This window comes from Ascaphus truei, chromosome 3 (genome assembly GCF_040206685.1).
Source record: "Ascaphus truei isolate aAscTru1 chromosome 3, aAscTru1.hap1, whole genome shotgun sequence".
Classification (NCBI taxonomy): domain Eukaryota; kingdom Metazoa; phylum Chordata; class Amphibia; order Anura; family Ascaphidae; genus Ascaphus; species Ascaphus truei.
The window spans coordinates 269,950,906-269,969,725 of NC_134485.1; the positions used below are offsets into that span (position 1 = coordinate 269,950,906).

Genomic DNA, 18,820 nt, shown 5'->3' on the forward strand with positions numbered 1-18,820 from the left:
ATAAAATTATACCATTAAATCATAATTTATAGCAATTCATTTCTTGGGGTGTCTACTAATATTACCACACATAAAAAAAAAGTCTTTGCAATAGGAGATTGCAGGCGGATTCCACAATGAACTGTGTGTGCAGGGTTAAAATGTACAAATAAAGGCACTGCACCATTAAAAGTTATTTATTTTTTACTGCAGATATGATTATCCTCATCCCAGGGGTCACTCACTTGCCTTTACTAAAATGAATTTATTTCATGGTTATTAGACCGTCACACTTTTGAATATGACAAGCACAAGTATCATATAATGCCATATCAGTGGCATCCATATTTTTAGCCTATTACTACTGTAGTTCAACTGCAGCTACGCAGTTAGTTTGCCCAAAAATACGTCATACATACTGTAATCACATTTTCAATGTAACTTTAATAGACATTCAGTGATATATAGAAAAATATATAATCAAATGTATATTATATACAGTATTGATCAGTAATGGTCTACAGAAGTATATCACAAAGACTTTTCAGAACAATGAGTTCAATCTAGTATTGAATATAAAAAGACTTCTATTCCATGTTTGATTATCCGTGCTCATTTCATTGATTTAGGCACATTTACATAAAGATGATGTGGAAAATGTTCCACAAGTTGTTTGGAACATGATATTTTCCTATGTACGTAAATGTCGGGGGAAACAGATAGCACACCCTGAAATAGTTTGGCGCTGGAAACAAATTACCTACATCCTTTGCCATAAAAAAAAAAAAAAAAGAAATGATTTCCTTACCAAACCCATTGTAGCCTATGCTGCTTTAAAAACTGTTCATATTTTTTGGTTCGTCGTGCCAGTCAATTCATACTTGGCCACTTTTTATTATTCTTTTGTTGAATTGAGCATGTTTGTAATGTAACCCACTGATTACAATGGTGACATTCTTACTAATGGAGCTGTATGTAAGACATGCAGGGCCCTTCACCTGTGTATGCAGCAAATTAAAGGAGCTATAGGAAAAATGTATGTTATGTGGCCATTATTTGCTAATTAGCATTCATGGCTCAGAGTGAATATCCCTGTATATCACAAGTCACAAGTATCTGTTGATCTAAGAGTCCTACTTACAAGTATCTGTTGATCTAAGAGTCCTACTCACAAGTATCTGTTGATCTAAGAGACCACACTGGTCTAGCCAGACCAAGAAACCTTTGAATGTCATGCATTGAAATGTGAAGATGCTGAGGAGGTACTGAGCCAGTACCTAATACTACAGAATTATTTAAAAAAATAACACACATGTAGGATATTGCATGGATTGCTCCTTTAATCAACTATCTGAGGAGTCTTTTGATGCTCACAATTCTTACAGCTCCTGGGGCCCACCTCTCCCCTCAGCTACACAGACAATAGAATTGAAGTGAACCGGGGGGTGGGGGGAGGAGGGAATAAAAATCAAAGATAGCTATGAGGTCAACCAATAGCAATCCGTGAAGTCATCTCTAAGTGACATAGAATTTTGTTGCCTCTGCAGTTAGGCTGATTCATAGAAATTCTTGTTTGGGGACCCCCTGTTTTCTGGGAAAATAGTATTTAAATATCTCACAGAGATCAAAGTACCGCACAAATTTAAGATTAAAAAATATTAAATAATATGCAAGCAGCTCTGATTTCTGCTTTTCATTTCAAGGCTAAAAATAAATAAACTCATTAAAAAAAAAAAAAGACTAAGAATGATTGCCACGTTGTTCTGAAAAAGTATAATTAACTGCCCCTTTAAAAATTCTATCCTCTACAAAGAAACACTATTGTACATTAAAAGTTTAATAATAATCTTGCTTTCTAAATCTATATTTTCACTTGTAGCCGTCTACTCTGACACAAATGTAACGTAAAATGGGTTTTCAATATAAAGGCATCATTACATTTCCAGAATTAATCACACTGTCAATCAGTCACATGTTGTTCCTTGCAGATGATGTGGACTTTGATTGAATGAAACAATGGTATGTTCCTTTGCATACTTCAATGCCTCATAGGGGGTATAACACTATGTGGGTGTAATCAGAAGCACCAAGGCATGAGAATATTTGGCTAGATTGTTGAAAACACAGGTCTGGTTGCTACAGTAGTGCCAATGCTGCATAGTGCCAGGGTCAATTTGGTAGATTATAGTTAAAAAAATAAAAAATAAGGAACATTTTAGACACTTAATTTTGTTTTTAAACTTATATTTTTATTATTTTTTTTTCACACATAAATGGGAAGGGGAAAGATTAAAAAAAAAAAAGGGGGGGGGGGTGAAACCACAATTGTGTATCAAATTTCTTACAAACAACAAAAGTCACATTACATATCATACAACATTTGGTAAACACCATATTTTACATTCAGCCCAAACATAACCTCTCTCCCTCCGGGGGTGCACCCCTATCCTGCATCCCAGGGCTCCCAGACCCTATCATACCTCCTAATGGTGTGGTTCAGAAATGAGGTAAGTTTCTCCATTAATTGAACATCATTGACCCTTCACATAACCTCTCTTCTGAAGGGCGGGAGTGCCTTTTTCCCCGCTGCTGCTACAGCACATCTAGCTGCTGTTAGAATATGTAAAATCAATCTTTGTATCTGATGATTCACATCTTCCATAGGTTTAGCTAGGATAATCAGAGTTGGGTCTGGGGGGATATTGATATCAGTCACATCTTTTATTAATTTCAAAACTGTCCTCCAGTACGTCTGCATTACTGGGCAATACCACCAGATGTGTGCCAAATCTCCTACGTGTCTACAACCCCTCCAGCATCTGTCCGAGGTCCCCGGGAACATCTGCTTTAATCTTTTTGGGGTGTAGTACCAACGTAACAAATTTTTATATATTCTCTTTTGTTACCTTACATATAGAGGTTTTACCTGCTTTGTCCCAGATATCTTCCCAGTCCTCCCCTTGTTATTTCAGTCTGGAACTCTAGAGCCCACTGGGCCATATATTTATGGTTTGGGGTATCTTTAAGAGTTAGCCCCTGGTACAGAGATGATATCAAACCTCTTTGGTATTTGTTTGTTTTACATAAATCTTCAAATCGTGTATATCTAGGAAATTCCTCATCATGGACCTGCATATACCTTAATAGCTCAATTTGGGACAGACCATACGTTCTCATCAGTTCCTCAAAGGACATTAGTTTATCCTTTTCTAATAAATCTCCTATCTCCAGAATTCCTCTATGTCTCCAAAATTCAAATACCCTGGCCCTGAAAACCCAAGGTAAACCCCGGATTACCGAACAGAGGCGTGAGCCTAGAAGGGGTTGACACAACCTTATATTTCTTTTTTGCCATCTGCCAAACTTTCAAAGTAAATCCAATTATTGTCAGTTCCAACTGTCTCCCGGACCCTGTCCCAGAACTAGACCAAAACAAATAAGACAGTACAATCTGTTTTTTTAGCGAGCTCTCCAGGTCCACCCAGGCATACTTTCTTCTCGGAGAGTGCCAGTAAATCATTTGTTTAATATGGGAGGCTATATAATATTTTAGGATATTTGGAACAGCCATACCACCTCCTTCCTTGGCGTCCTACATAATTGACATAGCTATCCTCAGTTGTTTGTGTTTCCAGATAAACGGCATAATTCGATTCTGAATTTCTTTTATATTTGAATGCGGCACAGCTCTAAGTTATGTCTGAAATAGTACAAGAGTCTAGGCAGAATATTCATCTTAACTGCGGTTATACGCCCTATCCAGGAAATACAATGAGAATTCCAGGCTTGTAAATCTTTTTTAATTTTGGAGAATAGGTCAGGTAATTATATTTATATAATAAATTATAATCTCTGGTAAGATAAATTCCTAAATATTTCAAATGGGTAATTTTCCATTTATAGTCAAAGTGTCGTTTAAGCACCTCGACCTCCCTTCCTGTTAGCGCCAAAATTAGAGCTTCTGATTTTCTCATATTTACTTTATACCCGGAGAGCTCCCCAAACTCCCGAAGGGTGGACTGCAAATTCGGAAGAGATGTCAGTGGGTTAGATACAGCAAGAATAACATCTACCAACAACGATATTTATAGCACTCTATCTTTTATTTTGATCCCTTGTATATTTGGGGCGGCTCCGTTAGTGGCCGCTAGAGGCTCGATTGTCAGAGCAAAAAGAAGTCCCATTTTTAATTGTTATTACATTCCTTTCCTGGGATCTTCAGGGTAGCTGTTGGCGACTGAAAGAGAGCACGGACTCCCTGTAAAAAGACTCCGGAGAATCCAAATGCCTCTAATGTCTAATCTAGAAAATCCCACCTTATCCTATCAAACGCTTTCTCTGCTTCCAGACTCAGCAGCATAGCTTTCGGTTTGAATTTATGTATTTGATCAATAACATTAATAATCTAACTTGTATTGTCCGGCGCCTGGCGCTCGCTCACAAATCCCACCTGATTATAGTGAATTAATCTCGGGAGTATTGGATTCAGTATTGCTAAAATTTTACTATAGATTTTCAAATCCGTGTTAAGCAGTGAAATTGGCCTGGAGCTACCACAACATAAAGAGTCCTTTCCCTCTTTAGGGATCACCACTATATTTGGCCTTCGTCATCTGTGGAGGAATTTATTTTCCACTAAGAAAATCATTAAATAGATCCAATAAGACAAGGGCATAAAATTCCTATAAAAAATATTTTTTTTATAGTAGAGGTTTGACAAACCATCTGGGCCAGGGGCTTTCGATGGTTTCAAAGAACCGACCGCTTTTCCCAGCTCTACCAGAGTTATTTTTGCGTTTAAAATATTATGATCTTCCTTCGTCAATTTCGGAAGAACACAATCACAATCTCTCAGATAATCCCCAATCTGATTCAAATAAATGAGAAAAATAGGGTGCTCAAACCCAGGACGACTCCATCCAATTCAATGAATAATAAACATTTTACCCTGGAGATACCAGTGGGAGTGGGTGGTGAATATAGACTTGTAAGTCCTCAATGACAACTGTCAAACTTAACCATGAAAGTCTACTCCTTGATAAAGGACCCCCAGGTCCGAAACGCGTAGGAGGTTCCTGTCCTTGTCCCACCAAGGGGATTACTTGTCTCTCTGCATGCACGAATAAAGAAGCAGTTTTACTCCACACCTGGCTCCCTGGCTGTGCGCCATTCGTTTTTTCCTTCTGCCCCAATCTGATTCAAGCCTGGGACTTTAGCATTCGGGGTTGAATTGTCAAGATCGTAAAGTTACGTATAAAATTTAGCAAATTCCACTGCGATCCTTGAAAGGTTGTAGGTCACTCTCCCACTTTTTAAATCCAATAGCGGGGACTGAGGCCCTCACCGTGATCCCTCTAAGTTTGTTTGCTAATAGACTATCTGCCTTATCTCCCTTGTCATAGTACGTCTGCCTAGTCCACTTAAGGGGCCTTCTCTACATTCTCCAATTGTAATCTCTTAAATTCCACCCTTTCCTGGTTCAAAATGTTATATACTTTCCTCGACAGGTTTTTTTACGTGAGCTTTGTAACTTTATAGTTTTTTCCGTTAAATATTTTTGTCTTTCCATTTTTATTCTTTCTGTATGATGCTACTGAAATAAGCTGTCCTCTAATCGTTGCCTCATGTGCCTTAAGTGAGTCTCCAATTTGTGCACAAATCTCTGGATAATTTAGTAAAGAGTAATTCATCCTCCAGTGAAATGAATGAATTTTGGCGAATGGTGGATCAAACAGGATAGCCACCGGGGCGTGATCCGACCAAGTAATAGGCCCTATATCTGAATGGACCAATACTTCTAGAATATTTGGAAACACAAAAATATTATCGATTCTAGAATACGAATCGTGTGGGGGCGAGTGAAGGAATAATCTCTCTGCCCTTTATGTGAGCAACGCCAGGCGTTCAACAGACCCAATTCTTTGTTTAGCAATCTAAATTTCTTTGATACATTGTATGTCATTGCTGAGTGTGAATGCCCTGGATATGTGGATTTGTCCACATCCGGGCCTGGGACCATCTTAAAGTCACCTCCTACAATATATAGCTCTTCTTGGTTATCCCCCATTTTCCCTTAGAAAATCAATTTGTCCCTCATTAGGCGCATATATATTCACTAATGTAATATGTTGGCCTGAGAGAAGACTATGGACCACCCAGTGACCTCCATCCCTCTAGTGTCTGGAATGGACTATGGACCACCCAGTGACCACCCAGGTCTCTCTTGACCTCTAGTGTCTGGAATGGAATACCCTGTTTTATCAAAATCGCAACCCCCCCCTTTACTTACTGGTAAAAGACAAGTAAAATGCGATATGGTATATCCTGCTAAAAGTATTTGGGGGTTTTAGGGAATCAAAATGTGTCTTTTGCAGAAAGACAATATCCTCTTTCAGATTTCTAAATTCTTTTACAGCCAGTCTACGTTTACTATTAAGGCCCTTAACATTCATGGATGCTAACTTCACTTCATTCATTCTCATTTTCTCTCTCTCTCTCGTTGTGAACGAAAAACTTTACTGGTTGTAGGGAACAAAAGGAGAAAAAAAAACAAAAAAGGGACTTTCCCCCTCTGGGAACTTGGGGAAAAACAAAAACAACAAAAATTAAACAATAGGATAAGATGAGTGAAACCAGCCACTCACCCCAAGTTTGCGGCCAGACCCTATGTGGCCTGGCGGGTATATGGCCCTACTGGGGATGACCAGACATCAGGCATGCAGAGCTTCCACCAATCCTGCATACTCTGCCTCTAACTGCTCCACCTCCCCCAACCGCGCTCTCACCACAACTTAATCAGAATATAAAAGAACCTAAGAAAAACATCAATTCCTAATACCCGCGAAACAAGAAAACATATAAAACTTTTAGTGTTGCCATATACTTATAGTGACAGACTTCCCGGCTAGAAATATAAAAATATAAAACCCCGGGTTCACATTTTATCTTTAAATGTTCAATATCTTTTAGCATTAAAATTTTCGAGTACTAAATTGCACTTGGTTTCTCGCTGAGGCTTAGTGTCCTTTGCATCTATAACCAAGCAAAAAACAACAGCTCTTCTAAATCTTTGGGCCAAGGCCTCCTCACCCATCACCGCGACTCGTCCGATCAACTTTAGCAAACCAGCACCCGAGGAGCAGGCAGCCAACTCCATCTCATAGTCATCTTGTGTTGAAGGATCGATGGTTAGGGAGAACAGCAGTGGATTCTGGTTAAATCTTCCAACGTTCTAGAGAACCACAGCAAAATGATTCAACAAAAGTATCTCAAAAGCATAAGCAGATTTTGGTCTTTCATCTCTGAGCAACTGCACCCTCAGCTGATCGATCGTCCTCTGTGTCGTCATCCCGAGGTCTTTGACGGTGGGTCGATCTATCCTTGGAGGGTCAGACCCAATGCTGAGAGGAAAGCGGTCGATTCTTTGGGGTACCAGATCGCGGTCTGCCATCGTGGTTGACTACAAGGCGGAACGGAAAGGCCCATCGGTAGTGAACACCCTTTTCCTGAAGTACCGCTGTTACTGTCCGCAACCCTCTCCTCCTCTCAATTGTCATTCTGGACAGGTCTTGGAAGATCTGAACAGAGCTATTTTTGAAATTCAATTGAGCCGCTGTTTCTGCAGCTTTTTATGATCCTCTCCTTGGTTGCATATTGGTGGGGCCTTAGGACCACATCTCTGCTTCTCTTGGAGTCATCAAATCTTGGTCCCAAAGCTCTGTGAGCTCTGTCCATTGTAAGATCACCATCTTGCAGCTGATGGTCAATTGACGTAAACAATCTTTTAAGATATTGCAGGAGGGCTTCTGCAGACACCGACTTCGTAAATTCGGTCTTCGCTCCCTGTTCTACATATCGTCCATGCCCTCCCTCATAGCTCTTATCTCATCATTGAGATGCAGGACCTCATAGTCAGTATTTACCTGGTTTTGTAGGGAAATGTCCATCTTATTTTCAAGCTCTGTAGTTCTTTTACTTAGTACAGAGACTTCTGTTTTAAATTCCCTTACAGCTCTATCCAGAGCTGACTGAAAACTTGCTTGCATTTCTTTAACCATGTTCTGGAGGTCCTGTTCAGTAATCACTGTGTCTCCCTCTGTCATAGTCAGTTCTCTGTCAGTAGCAGCTCCCCCACTGCCCCCTCAGCTGCTGTGACCCTCTGTGTTTGCTTTCTTAGGGTAGCCTTTTTATTAGGGATATCCCCTTCAGAGTCCATATCTTGCCTCTGTCCTTTGTTTTCTGTGGATGCGCGCTCCTGTGCGCCTTGCTCAGCAACGCCATTTTTGTTTTTTCCACCCCATTGCCGCTCGTTGCCCGTGGCAGAAGCGGGAGAGATCCGGGGTCCCCGGTCTTGGCATCTTCCTGGCAGACATCACGGCTAGCTCCCTCAGCCCGTCAGGCGCCCCGCAGGGCTAATTGAGGCTGCAATCGGGGGATTTTATCGCATTCTCAGCAGGGTGAACGGAGCTTCCTTAGCCTGCGTGCACCCGCATTCCCATCACGTGCGCGTCTGTTTAGACACTTAGAGTAGTGAGGAATTCCCATAGAGAGAAAACCGGAGCACAGCTTCTCAAATGAACAAGTAGATGCAGGACTTGAAAAAAAAATATGTTTATTGGTTAAAAAACAAGTACATGGGTAGTCCTGGCAGGTACTCTGACGCGTTTCACGCACAGGGCGCTGTGATAAAACCAATAAAAAAAAATTCACGTCCTGCATCTACCCGTTCATTTGGGAAGCTGTGCTCCGGTTTCTCTCTATGGGACTTCCTCACTACTCTATGTGTTCACCTGGATGCACGCTGTGCTGGAGATTACTTTGACATTCTTTACACACCTCCTGCACTGTGCTTTCGTGCTGGGAGAATCATACAAGCAGAGCAGCGCGATGCCCAGCTGATTACCCGGCGTCCCAGTCACCACGACGTCACACCTTCAGTGTAACAGACGCAGACGGAACCTCACACCGGAGCCGCTCACAGACTTCGGTCAGCTTCTTGGAGAGGTTTTCTGTCCTCCATTGGACCTCTCTTCACCTCAGCTCACACAGCGTGGTTTCCCTCCTCTCTCTCCCCTCCAGGGATCACAAACGGCCAACTGTGAGTACAAGACGGGCATACCTTTGGTGCTATACGTAATCAGCCAGTTGCCTTGTATTACTTGTCTCTATTCCATACGGGTAGCTGTGAGGAGGGATTATTTACCTATTTACATTTTATGAATTGACATTCTCCTTTCCAATGGATCTTCAAGCACCAAATATGCACATCCATATGTTTTCATTGAGCACCGATAACGTTTAGGGCTTACTTCAGCCCTGGATACAAAATTTTGTTTAGACACTTAGGATAAATGTACGGTTGTGTGAAAAAGAAAGTACAGGCATACCCCGCATTAACGTACGCAATGGGACCGGAGCATGTATGTAAAGCGAAAATGTACTTAAAGTGAAGCACTCCCTTTTCCCACTTATTGATGCATGTACTGTACTGCAATCGTTATATACGTGCATAACTGATGTAAATAACGCATTTGTAACAGGCTCTATAGTCTCCCCGCTTGCGCACAGCTTCGGTACAGGTTGGGAGCCGGTATTGCTGTTCAGGACGTGATGACAGGCGCATGTGTGAGCTGCCGTTTGCCTATTGGGCGATATGTACTTACTCGCGAGTGTACTTAAAGTGAGTGTACTTAAAGCGGGTTATGCCTGTACACCCTCTTTGAATTCTATGGTTTTACATATCAGGACATAATAACAATCATCTAGCAGGTTTTAAAATTAGGTAAATACAACCTCGGGTGAATAACAACACGACATATTACACCGTATCATGATTTATTTAACAAAAATAAAGCCAAAATGGAGAAGCTATGTGTGAAAAACTAAGTACACCCTTACTGCTTCCATAGAAATTAAGATGCCAAGTAGCAGATGTATTAATTTAATATCTAAATTAATTAATTTATTAAAAACAATAGAAGGAATGCACACTCGCCCGCGAGGTGAGATAGACGCCGATTGAGTTCACAGCGGGTAGCCAGGATCTCACGTAGCGGACAGCATTCTTGTAATGTATGAGGAGACACACCACCATGTGAGTGTGCATTCCTTCTATTGTTTTTATTGTGTTTTAATAAATTAGTGTTGCAGTACTGTACCATAGTGTTCCTCTTCTCCTTGTCCCTGACAAAATCATACAGAGCATATGAGCGATCAAGGAAGTCGAGGCCAGCTGATTTACCTCTGGAGGTAATCAAGCGGGGGAGAATATCCTGACTATGGGGGGGGGCTGAGGTGTTCCAGCAAGCACACGGAGAGGTCTGGAAAGGCAGTGAGAGCAAGACGGAGCCCCAAAGCACAGATTCTATCCGCCGCCTGTTACAAGATATCATCTTGTGAGTAGATTTATATCATCTGCAGGGCAAGTGTGGGAATTATCCTTTATACTGCGCAATGGTGTGTTCTGTTTACATCATATACTAGGAGGAAAATCAAGTGGAAAGGACTTTCAGGGCAGTTCATTATCTGGCCCTTACTGTGGACATTGTACACGGACATTCAAGGACTGGTATTTATATCATAGCATATATGCGCCAGGGATTACTGTATTCTTCTTTGATGAGCATCAATAACTGCTTTTCTGAGGTCCTCAGAGATTTCTTTTGATCGTGTGTGTTTCCACACACATGTATTATGAAGATCAAACTCACAAGGGTTCTGATCTTTATATTTATTTATTTATAAACTATTTTACCAGAAAGTAATACATTAAGAGTTACCTCTAGTTTTCAAGTATGTCCTGGGCATAGAGTTATGATGACAAATAATAGATAGTTACAAACAGTTAAATAAGTGAACAGGGTATACATTATATACAAGACATAGCATGCACAGTTAGAGATAATATATATTATAGGCATATGTAACAGTTACAGATTATATAGGGCGGGGCCTCCCAAACTCACCCCTGATGATCTTCCTAATTAAACACCGGATTCTAATTATCCCTTATAAATGTAGCTGATAAAACCAGAGTTTCACTTACTTTTGCACATACCCTGACTCTTAATTACTTATTATTTGTCTAATTCATACATAATTTTGTTTCAAAAGACATGGAATTAGTTAATATAAACCCTGTTGAATATGTTTTAAAAATACTGCTTTTGATTCAAGAAGTGTATCATGGAAAAACGATGGAATTTCCGTAATTATCAGTGGGGTTCACTAAGTATTTCTTGCCACTGTACAGATGAAGTCTCCGGTTCTGACCCACACTATAGGGACGCTCCGTGGGCAGTCATGGGGGGGAATTTGTGCCTCCCCGCAGTGCGCGTTCACCAGCTACTGCTCGTAAAAAAGCCAAGTGAAGCACGTGGCACGGGGGGAGGGGAGGGTGCTCCCACGAGGAGGACAAGACGGAACTGGAGACTTCATCTGTACTTATTCTATGTATTGTTCTAAACACAATGACTTACATTGTAATGAAAACCAGATCGCTTTCTTCAGTGTTTTTTAGTGTATGTTCCCTAAATGCAAGCTTATGTTAATGATATGCATGAATATAATGTTATAAATAAAAAACCTCAAAATAGACCTTTTAATAATAATAATAATAACTTTATTTCATATAGCGCTTTGCTCCCAATGGGACTCAAAGCACTTCACAATTACAGTATGGTGAGTGGTACGCAGCATGTTACAGACTCTGTCGCTGCCCAGACAACATTACAATCTATGTTTTTGATGCCTGAGGCACAAGGAGATAAAGTGACTTGTCCAAGGTCACAAGGGTTCTTTGCTCCAAACTCAGTGTCAGAGTCTGTGTCTTTACTCACTGGGTTCCTCCTTCTTTTACAACAATTAGCAATTAGACTACAAAACAATGTTATTTTGTTAGTAAATATATGCCAAAAGCTTTATTAAAATAAATTGATCTATGCCATAAAACACCTTCAATCCCAAGTAGATGGACTATAAGGTATCTTTCAGTGCCATATGGTGTTTTATGGCTTAGATGAGTAAATATGGCCCCTTTTTGTCTATAAGAGGAATGTGAGGACCACTCCTCTGGCCCTTAGTTTAGGTTAACCACCATTAATCTTTGGGCATGATAGTAATTGCCATGGTTACCACTCAAAAGGCATCAGTCACCTAGATCTAAGCCCTTTAACGGGGGCGTGGCGAGCACGCACATTTTAGGTGAAACTTTTGTGTTTTATCACTGAAATTGTAATTGTACTCAAGTCTTTCATTCAATCAAAAACATCAAAATACAATACAATTTCAGTGCCAAAACACAAAGAAGTTTCAATTAGAACACGTGTTTTCACGTCATACTGTACACCCGTTTTTATTTTTATTTTACTCCAACTTTAGGATTGCATCTATGGGATAGTCTAGGGGTGCTCAACTCCAGTTCTCATGGGCCACCAACAGGTCAGGTTTTCAGGATATCCCCGCTTCAGCACAGGTGGCTCAATCAGAGCCACCGATTGAGCCACCTGTGCTGAAGCAGGGATATCCTGAAAACCTGACCTGTTGGTGGACTTGAAGACTGGAGTGGGCCACCCCTGGATAGTATTTTTATAATTATAGGGCATTAACATGCCAGAATAAAATATAAGCTGAGCAATGAAGTGCAACAGATAATGACATCTAAGGCTATGGCCCCAGTGTCAGCTGCAGTGCCTGCTACGGCGTGCGCGGTGGGAACAAGATCCGCCACTATATGGTGCCGGTCCCAGTAGCTGCCTGCATGCGCATGGAGAAATCGCGATACGCGACCAAATTCTGTAAAGACAAGATTTTTGTCTTTTATAGTTGCGACTGAGTGCTGGTGGCTGAGCGCTGGCCACGTCACGGCAGCGGCTCAGCCAATGAGGGCGAACCAGTCGTGTGATGTCATGACCGCGCCCCCGCCATGCTTCTCCCCTCCCCCCCATCACGATCTCCTGCAGCTCAACCACAGATCGCGGCTTTCACACGTTCACGCGTTATCAGACGGGCGTGCAGCAGCTGACACTGGGGCCGTAGCCCAAGACACAAACCCCGCTTGATCTGAGCCATATGCATTTTCCCTAATTACACACAAGGGGTTACTTGTTGCTTATCAAATGAGTTTAGACTCGTTCCCTCAGGGAGTTGCATATTTGAAATTCTAAAGATTCATTATGTTGGCAGGTGTGTGTCCCCATCCGTGCGTCTGCGCATGCGCCGGTGGTATAATCCGTCTCTGCACATGTCCAAGAGATGGCTGCCTGTGCGAATGCGCTGGCAGAGCCAGCCGTTTCTGCGCATGCACTGGAGGTGCCTGATACCAGTGCGCATGCGTGTGGTGGCGGCCAAAACGCCTCTGCGCTTGCACAGGGAATAGACTTGGAGAGGAAGGTGTTACTGGCTTCTGCGCGGGGAGGATGACTTCACTTCCTTTACAGACTTCCGTCACCATAAAGCAGATTTGTCCAAGCAAAATTTTTGTAGGTCGGTGCCAGCAAAGACATTTCACTTTAAAAAAAAAAAAAATGTCAATGGCTTTTGACGATAATTAACCGTTTTCTTTGTCAGCCATTCATAGTTTTAAACATACAACATCCTTAAAACTCTATTACATTAATTATATTTACACACTGTTCTGAAGGAGGAAGGCTGAGCAAATATAACTATACAACACAATTTCAGTACATAATAAAACAGCAGATCAAATATTTGCTGAAGCTATCATTAAACCCTTTTGCTGCCAGTGTTTTTCAACCACGGTTCCTAGATGCCCTTGGTTTCCGTGGGCCTCCCTGCAATTTTTAGGTCATTTGAAAATTGTACCAAATACAAAAGAATGTACAATGTATCTGATCTCTCACACACTATGAGAGAGGTTTGGGGTCCTTACGATGCATCTGATCTCAGACTCATTATTACAGAGAATGGGGGTTCCTTACAATGCATCTGATCTCAGACGCGCTATTAGAGATGGTTTGGGGTTCCTTACAATGCATCTGATCTCAGACGCTATTAGAGAGGGTTGGGGTTCCGCAGAAAAAAAGGTTGAATACATCTAGGTTAGAGAAAGCATTGTAGAACAATGCCTTGTTGGTCTTTCTGGCATTGAACAGCACACACACAGGGGTGTAATGTGACTTTTCCTTTACTGAAATTTACAAAAAAGTGGTTTCACATGATATATCAAGCAAGACATAAAAGTGCGTTCATGAAGACATGCATTACAGTATGTAAGATTTTTTCCTGTAATAGTCTCAAATCCCTGCATTCTAATAAAATCCTAAAATACAAAGGCAGAGTAATGATATTAAAAGATGAAGAAAAAAACAGCCAACAGACTAACCTGCTCCTGAAGTAGTATGGCTAATTTCTTCTTAGCATAGTGTAAAAATTTAATAGGCGCTTCACCAACTGCTGTGAGCTATAAATTATTACTATAAATTATAACCAGAGTTAAAACACGTAGCCAACAAAAATCTATAGCACATGCTTTGTCAGCGTACAAAATAATATTCAATAATTAACTGTCTTTTGAATGACACCGCTAAAGAGGTCCATAGCAGCAGGAGGCAGTTTGAACCAATCATTAGGTGCTATATATTATATATCCTGAATACTCACTATTAACCAGAAAATAAATCGAGCTATGTTCTCTGCATAAAGATTAATGTTACTAAATTAATGTCAAGGTCGTGTTATCAAAAAACATTAACAATAATCGACATAAAAGCCAAGAAGGGCTCTTGAGAACAGCATTCTAAATTTTAAATACACAGATCATTAAAATAACATTGACTCCGTTAAATCTACACTTGCTTTCTCAAACCAGAAATGTAAGTAAGTTTTTAACAACATTTTTGCTTGATAGGGAAGCAAAAAATGATTTGTATACTATGTTAAACAATAGAAATTCTTTATTTCCTACGAGAAAACCATATCCATTACTACAGAGTGATCAGATTGGTCAAGTTCTTGTTAATCTTGCTTCCAATAAACGGATTTTAATCTAGTTAGCAGTTAAGAATGGATAGTTAAAGGTTCTATAGCCACTTCGGGTGTTATTTAATACGATCCAAAGTGGCGGATGGTACGTTGTTTGGCCAAAATGTGCCACTGATTTCAATGGCAATTTTCAGCCAATCGCAGTGAGCCTTGCTGCATCTGACCTTATTGAATAAGGAACATTGAAGGATACATGTTTTTAACCTCAAAAACTGCCTTTTGTACTGACCATGTTTAGTCACTCGGAGTAGTTGTCTGTTACAGAATTATTAATAATCGTTTTTGTTTTGCACTCTTTAAAAAAAAATCTTCATTCAAAAACATTGTTTACCAGCTCAGCCCTGATCTCTTCAACTTTGGCACTGCTGCTTCAGTATTTGCTGTGACAGGATAATGTATAGCTGATAAGCCATATTTACTGTATTTAATGTTATAGGCAGCGGTGGGAATTATTATGACCTTATGAACTTTCATTTCACAGAGGATACATTACTGTTTCACCAGTTTTTAGGTCACGTTTCTCGGTAATCATTACGAAACTGGAAAATATTAGCTCATTTCTCTTTCATGTCTGGGAATCTGATAATCATCTCAACTTCCACATAACCTGTGCGTCCAGAAACATGGGATGAGTAGTTACGGAAAACCCCACTACCAGAAAAAACGTATTATGTAGTACAAAAGAAGACAGTGATTGCACACCTCTCTATTGCAGAATACTGTATGTTGCAAAATTGTATCGTTTGGAGGAGAGACATTTTAGTTCAAGTGCTGGTCTTTGAAGTGGAAGTACCCGACCTGTGTCACCTCCATTATTTAGTAAGAAGCACAGTGCCAGCCACCAGAATTAGATTATAAAATCTTTGGACAGGGGATTCATTGTCCCTGTATTTTACAGTACTGTAAACACATACATCAATAGTATTAGAGTGACGTGACAAAATGAATCCGATAGAAGACCCTTGGTGCGGGCCAGAACATAGAATTTTGCAGGCTTGAATAATCCCTCCCTTAATGCTGATCCACGAGGCATATGGGGACACATTTTATTGCCCACTGATGGCTGGTGTTGGCATTTAAATGGAGTTCTCCTACCCCCAGAGTCAGTGCTACTCCTACCCCTATACATTCTCTCTGTATACTTCCTTTATTACTTTTGATCTGCATTCTGATAACTAATAATCTTTTACACATTGAAAAACTGCTCAGGGGCTATGAAACATGAATCTCAGTGCGTGTTTTTCACATTGTGGACTGTCATATATACAGCCAATGTCAGCCTAGTATCTCGCAGCATCTACTATAGGAGAATCTCATTCTGATCCTTGCATGCGTTCACAGCACAGTGACAATACTGTATAAACAAAAAAGTGGTTTGGTCTGCATTCTGCACAGATATGATTTGGGATCAGAAATTAATTACTAGGTGTACATGCCACCTAAGGGACAAAAAGCTGGACTGCCCTTTTAAATAAATAATTACAAACTCGAGATAACCGATAATTCAAAAACCCTTAAAGTGATTTCAATTAGAAGTTTAGAAATTACTATTTAAAATACTTATATTTGTCTTTTGTCAGTTGTTCACATTTAACCACTAAATTTACCAATCACGTTATCTCAATATGCTCCTAAGAGGGACTACCACTTCAATAGCATCCTCCAACAATGCCCCACAGGCAATGAAGTCACTGCACATACACTGTATGTGTTTATTACAGACTTTAAAGCAGTGGTTTATGCAGTAATTCTTTCCTTTCCATGTTCTACTTGTAACAGAGATGAAGCTTGTACGATTAAAACATTTTTTTTATATGATTCCTATTGAAAGTGCCCAGGGAGCTTTTAGGTTCAGATCCACACAGCTCCGAAAAGTCACTTAACATGACGTCAACCTAACTTGCCGTCATGTTAACACTAACCGTGCATCTTCAAAGGCAAATAACGTACTGTTTGTCAAGTTTGCTCCTATAAAAATAGCAGAGCATCAACTACAACAGCCGTTCGTGATGATGACATGAAAATGCAGCTTCATAGCATCATTTATCCACAAAAGTCTTAAGGTTAATGTAGGGACGTAACGTTACGTTAGTTAGGTCACATGCAGACCATGAAATAGGACTTTTCCGGGGTGTGGATGGGTGCAATGTCACATGAGTTAACCAACCTAGCGTTCCAGTATTATTTCCCTCTTCTTGCCTTTCTTTCTCAACTTGAGGCTAATATCTTTCATCCTTAAAGCATGCTTCGGTCATATCCATCCTGAAAAACACTGCTCATGATCCTGCCTCCCCTTCCAGCTACCGTCCTATCTCCCATTCGCATACAAACTTCTTGAATGACTCATTTATATCCGCATGCTGGACTTTCATTCTCAACTCTCCCCTTGACACACTGCAGTCTGGTTTCTGTATTGCCCTAACAAAAGTTCATGATGATCTACTCAAGGCCAAATCAGTGCAGTTTTTCTTACTTATTCTTTCGGAAATTGTTGCTGCCTTTGAAACCGTTGATCATATCCTCCATTCCATTGGCCTCCGTGACACTATCCTCTCTTGGGATTACATTTTACCTATCTGACCGCACTTTGTGTTTTCTGCTGCTGGCACATCCTCTTCACTCCCACTCAAAGTTGGTGTACTCCATCTGTTCTAGGAACTCTACTCTTCTCAATCTATACCATTTTTTTATATAGTCATTCAGTTTTCACTAACACCACTATGATGATGACACCCAAATTTACCTCTCCTCATCACGAAAGTCTAGTGTCACCATCTTTCTGCCATCTGCTCGTGGATGTCCAATCACCATCTTAAACTAAACATGTCAAAAACTGCAATTATTGGTTTGCCTCCTAACTCTACACCTACTGTATATTGGATTTCTTCCTTGCTATAAACACCATAATCCAGATACCCCAAGTTAGATGCCCAAGTGTAATTTCGAAAACTCCCTCTCCTTTATCCCGCACATACAGCATCACTCAAAATCATGTTATTTCCCACCCAGCAACATTGTGAGGAAAAAATTCCTTCCAAGCAGAACAATCCACCAACATTCATTATACTCATTATATCCCGACTGGACTAATGCAACCTGCTCCTATAGTTAATTTCCCCTTCTGCCATCTGACTCCTCTCCGATCCATTCTAAATGCTGCTGCCAGGATAATTTACCTCACTAACCGCTCTTCCTCTGCAGCAACATTATGCAAATTACTACATTGGTTTACCATACTCTGAAGCAGGGATGGGCAACTCCAGTCCTCAAAAGCCACAAACAGGTCAGGTTTTCAGGATATCCCTGCCTCAGCAAGGGTGCCTCAATCAGTGGCTCAGTCTTTGACTTTGACTGAGCCACTGATTGAGCCACCTGTGCTGAGGCAGGGATATCCTGAAAACCTGACCTGTTGGTGGCTTTTGTGGTCTGGAGTTGCCCACCCCTGCCCTAAAGAGTCAAATTCAAGACACTTGTGCTCACGTACAAAAGCTATACAATAACATTGCTCCTCTCTACACCTGTGTTCTAATTTCTAAGTACTCTCCCCACACACTGCTAATGATCTACTGTACTTCTCTCCACCTCAGACTCAGACTCTCCCCATCACACATACATTAAAAAGTTCATTATAAACCACACACTCAAGGAGAGTTAACTTCTTTCTTTTAGTTTCATCTTAGCACTGCATATTCTGAGTCCTGATGTTGATAACTAAACCCTTGCTAAGAAACTTGCACACACTATTTCTTGGGTCTACACTCCCTTCCTTCTAGATCGTAAGCTCCTTGGAGGAGGGACCACTGTCCTATGGTCTGTTTGTCTTAACATATATGTACTCTTT

General features: G+C 40.7%; 1 protein-coding gene across 1 annotated transcript in view; it reads right to left on the minus strand.

Moving 5' to 3' along the window:
• The window catches only part of PCCA (propionyl-CoA carboxylase subunit alpha), a 421,935-nt gene that overhangs the window by 133,959 nt on the left and 269,156 nt on the right, over positions 1 to 18,820 (minus strand). The gene's annotated exons all lie outside the window — the stretch shown is intronic.